Raw genomic sequence first — 5,376 nt, 5'->3', positions numbered from 1 at the left:
AAATTCCGGATCTAGAAATGACGAATCCATTTACAAACTCCGGGTTTTAGCTAAACGTCTTGAGCCGGTGATCGACGCAGTAAACGGTAGGTTTTACATGAACACATACTCGTACAGTCCTTTTTATGGAAGCAATGGATCTAGAGTCTACTATCAGATGAAGGTGTAAGAAATGAAGTATGGAACTAGTGCATTCAATATTTCAACTTCAAGTTTTAGTGTGTCAAGGAATAAGGTACCCCATATAATAAAGACTGAGTAATACAGACGGGGCTCATAATTTGACTAAAGTCAAACAAAACCTTTGCCATTGTGAAATAAAGGTTTTTTTTTTAATTAGTAAAAACCCAATTGTACTTGAATTCTAATTTTAGAATCCTCCATCAATATAAATAGTTCGAGACTTCGAGTCTACACGTATAAACTTCTCTTGGGAATTCTTTGTACAAATTAGCTCTCTCGTTTGTCTTGGTAATTCGTATCAGCTTCGTTAGTTAACCACAAGCGGGTTGAAAAGCTTTGTTTCATAAGGTACGCTTAATCACACAGTGATCTAACCTATTGCATTTATTTATATATGAAAAAAATAATATTTTAGGCCTTTTTTTTTTTTTTTTTTCGTTCTCAATATTATTATTGGAGTACAATTTGTGCTTGAAAGTGGGTTTCTGGTTTGTCTCCTTTCAGAAGATCGATGGTTTCGTGTTCGAAAAACGAAAAACAGAAAAGGAAGCGGAAAATCACTTACGAAGAAAGGTGCGCGATAATAAATGCATGGCTGAACTGCAAGGATGACGGTTTCGACAAACATATGTCTGAATTAATAAGCCAAAAGAGAAAAGAAATGCCTAACTACGATGAAGACCGGGAAGATTTGATTCTTGATTTCAAGAGGAACGGTTTTAGTTCTCTCAAAGGTGTTAAAGGTTGGGTTGAGAAAGAGATGGAAGAAGAACTTCCGCAAAAAATGGCTGAATGAAGAAAAGCTAAAGAATGCAACAAAGAAGTTCTCCTTCGCACGACGTCCAAAAGAAAAAGAAAAACAAAGTAATGGACGATAATGAAGAAAATCAACAAGAACAAACGTGTCAAATTAGGCTCACAACCAGTATTATACATATGGAAGAAGGAGGAGAAGAAGAAATCAACTGCAACAAAAGGAACATACGTGCAGAAGAATCATGCTATATGTATAGTAAGATTCAGTAATTGAACTTTTGACTTGTTTTAAAGTTACAGTAGTGCTAGTAATTAGGATTAGTGGAGGATCCACTTTTAGTTAGAGCTTTATACTTTTTTAATGGATCCCTGAACTTAAAAGTTATTTTGACCTAATTTCTCAACATTTTTTTTTTTAAGGAAAGAATTTTATTTGAATTACACAGAAACATCCTTTAGGATGCATTGTAATATCCAAGCAAGGAAGGAGTTTGGCCATTCTTTCTTAGAAGTAATATTACTCGCATGTTTTGGAATCTTATGTGCACATGGTTAACTTGTCTAAGTACATGAATGTATTTCCAACTAGCAAAAAATGCTACAATCAATAACCAAGTTCCTTATGGTCCATTTTATTGCATCTAATCTACAATTTAAAACATCCATAACATTCAAGCAGTCACTCTACAAATGCACATGTTGATATCATTTTTACCTAGCCCACGATGCAACTTTCAATAGAGCTTTTGTCTCAGTTTGTCCACGGTCTAATATTTTAGTCCTGCAGCATCTAGTTCCATCTGTATTACCTGTAAAAATCCTACTGATTAGTCCAATATCCACTGGCTTGTGAGATCATCAAAAACAATATCACAGTTTATTTTTTTAAATGGATTTTCATGCTTATTCCAGTTTCTAGAGATTTGAATAATGTTAGGGATAACATTAATGTTACTTGTACTAGCCACTTTATTCCTGTCAGCATAGTCAGTTTTAATCGGGTGAATAATTTGACTAAAATTTTCCTGTTGATTCTCAAAAAAATTCCTACACCTGTATTTTCAGATTTGCCACATAATGAAAGCAAACCATTTAAAAACAGTACCATTGCATCTTGGCGGGTACTTACCTGGAACAAGCTACATAATGAATAACAACATTAATGATAACATGAATATGACTAGGATCAATAGCATTCAAAACAGTTTTAAAGAAAGTATAATAAAGAAATAAATGGTGCATGCTTTCAATATAAATGTTACAGAAAGGGCATCTAGAATTTATGTTATTGCAATATCTAGATTATTTATCTCCCAAAGGAAGACAGTCCGATAAGCATTTCCATAGAATATGTAGAATGTTTTGTCAGAGTTTAGTTTTCCAAAAATGGTTCCAAGAGATAGGAACATTGTTACTAAACCCATTATCTTGATTTTTGTTGTTTAGAATAGTTATATGAGCGGATTTTACAGAAAAGCTAATATTAGAACTGGGATGCCACCTAAGACAATCTTTTCCATTAAATGGAATTTTAATGTTAAGGATGGCATCAATAGTATGGTTGTCAAAAAGAATTTTCAGAGTTTGAACATTCCAGGTTTTAGTATTCGCATCAATCAATTGAAATAGTGATCACATTACTAGAGAAATCTTGACTATTCACATAAGAAGGTATAGATAGAATCCATCTATTCTTACAAATCTGAATGGATGATCCATCCCCAACCTCTAAGACATCGTAATTTTTAATGATATCAACCCCTTGCATATACCATTCCATATCCAAAAGCCATGAATAGTAGGAGAGTCATTAAGAGGACCAGAAAGTGGAAAATACTTTTATTTCATGATCTCAAACCACAAAACATCTTGAGAAAGCAACATTCTCCGGGCAAGTTTGGCTAGCAGAGCCAAATTTATAATCTCAGTTTGTTTATATTAAGACCACCTAAAACTCTAGGATGAGCTACTTCTTTTCATTTATTGAAATAACAAGCTTTCTTTCCTTTTTTCTTATTCCACAAAAATCTCATTTGGATTGAATCCATTTTATCTGTTAAAGTCTTAGGTACCAGAAAAACAGACATGATGAGAAGGAAGATTACTAAGGAAAAATTGAATTAATACAATTCTACCTGTATACTTCAAAAACTTAGTTTGCCAGCAAGCTAGTCTATCCCTATATCTACCCTGAAGAGGTAAGAAAGACTGAGTTTTATTCTTTTGCAAATGCAGGGGAACTCCTAAATATTTATCATTTAACATTATTAGGAAACTTCATTTTCAACATTATTAGGAACACCTTTACTAAATGCAATATCTGACTTTTGATAGTTAATTGATTGACCAGAAAATGAGCTAAGCTACTCAATAGTGTTCACAAGATTCCTAGTTTTCTTACCATTTTATTTAGAAAAAATCAAGCAGTCATATGCAAAAAACATGTGAGAAAATGCAGGAAAATATTCATTATTTTTAATCCCATGAATCAAATTTTTATGTTCAGCTTCAAGTAAAGACCTAAAAGAGGATTCTATAAAAAGAATGAATAAATAATGAGATAAAGGATCTCCTTGTCTAAGTCCTCTTTGTGGAGTAAAAACCTCACCTGGAGAGCCATTCAATAAGATGGAAGTAGAGACGGTACTAATACATTGCTCAATCATCATACAAAAATCATCATGAAATCCTAGATTTTTTTAGAGTAATAAGTAAGAATGGCCATTATATTTTGTCAAAAGCTTTTGACATGTCTGGTTTGATAGCCATCCAACATTTTTTTGTAATGGTAACATCTGGTCTCATAAGAAATGAAACGGTTGAACAAATGGAAGAAAGTTGTAATGGTAACACCTGGAATTGATGTTTCCATAATGAAGGAAACGTTTCACCATTACTTCTTGTATTTACTAACCGCCTCACCCTTATGACACTTTCCTGTAACGGGCGTAGTGTACGCCGCACACTGTAAACCGCCAGACCAATATCCAGATGAGCATCCCCCAATTTGTAACATGTTTTGATGTCTCGAGTGTTTTTGTGGAAAAAGTGTAGCATGTTGCTACTTGTGGCGTGGCCAAAGGATTTGGTGTTTGTAGCCAAGTTGGTGATGTGACCAGAGAGTTAGCATCGCAGCCAAGTTGGTGCCATGACCAAGAGTTAGCATCGCAACCAAGACATTGCCACGAGTCGTTTGGTGGAAGGTTTGTACGGATGAGATCTGCGTCTCAGGAGGAATGGTAGCCATAGATTGTTCCAACCCTTCGTTTGGAAACCAGCGACATGGTTGCAGCGCTTGCATGCTCTTCGCACGGCCAAATTAGGGTTTTGGCATCGTGGACAAGAATTGGCGCCGTGGCCAAGAGATTGCCACAAATATTTGGTGGAAAGTTTGTAGGGCTGAGATTCGTATCTCAGGAGGAAGGGCAGCCGTTGATTGTCGCAACCCTTCGTCTGGAAACCAGCGGCATGGTTGCAGCGCGTGCATGCTCTTGGCACGTCCAAATTAGGATTTTGGCGTCGCGGCCAAGAGATTGCCACAAATCGTTTGGTGGAAAGTTTGTATGGCTGAGATTCGTATCTCAGGAGGAAGGGTGGCCGTTGATTGTTGCGACCCTCCGTTTGGCAGTCAGCGACATGTGGTAGGGCCGGCATGGCTTTGGCATATTTTAGGCGCGGCCAAAATTAGGATTTTGGAAAATCGTGATGTTTGGCCTTGGGCCGGAAGTTTCCATGTGTTAGGTGGAGAACTTGGACGGCTGAGATCTGCGCTCATATGGAAGCGTAGCCGCTGATTGTTGCAACCCTTCGTTTGGCAGCCAGCGGCATGAGGTAAGGCCGACATGGCTTTGGCATATTTTAGGCTCGGCCAAAATTAGGGTTTTGGCAAACCGTGATGTTTGGCCTTGGGCCGGAAGTTGCCATGCGTTAGATGGCGAACTTGGACGGCTGAGATCTGCTTCTCAGATGGAAGGGTAGTCGTTGATTGTTGCAACCCTTCGTTTGGAAGCCAGCGACATGTGGTAGGGCCGGCATGGCTTTGGCATATTTTAGGCGCGGAGATGTGGCTAGCATGGCATGACATTGGCACGGTGGTGCGGCTGGCATGGTTAGAAAGCCTTTGGCGCGGAGATGTGGCTGGCATGGCATGCCATTGGCACGGTGGTGCGGCTGGCATGGTTGGCATGCCTTTTAGCGCGGAGATGTGGCTGGCATGGCATGCCATTGGCACGGTGGTGAGGCTGGCACGGTTGGCAAGCCTTTGGCGCCGAGATGTGGCTGGCATGGCATGCCATTGGCATGGTGGTGCGGCTGGCATGGTTGGCATGCCTTTGGCGCTGAGATGTGGCTGGCATGGTTGGCATGCCTTTGACGAGGAAATGTGGCTGGCATGGTATGCCATTGGCACGGTGGTGCGGCTGGCATGGTTGTCATGCC

General features: G+C 38.8%; 1 long non-coding RNA gene across 1 annotated transcript; it reads left to right on the top strand.

Annotated features, from left to right (window-relative positions):
• The first annotated feature begins 375 nt into the window (after positions 1-375).
• On the top strand, positions 376-1,330 carry LOC113362081. Its single transcript, XR_003365544.1, has 2 exons — positions 376-531; positions 688-1,330. It is a non-coding gene; the product is annotated as an uncharacterized LOC113362081 (long non-coding RNA).
• The last annotated feature ends 4,046 nt before the right edge of the window (positions 1,331-5,376 follow it).

Source organism: Papaver somniferum, chromosome 3, assembly GCF_003573695.1.
Source record: "Papaver somniferum cultivar HN1 chromosome 3, ASM357369v1, whole genome shotgun sequence".
Lineage (NCBI taxonomy): Eukaryota > Viridiplantae > Streptophyta > Magnoliopsida > Ranunculales > Papaveraceae > Papaver > Papaver somniferum.
The sequence above is the reverse complement of the archived record's forward strand: the minus strand, read 5'-3'. Positions and strand labels throughout refer to the sequence as shown.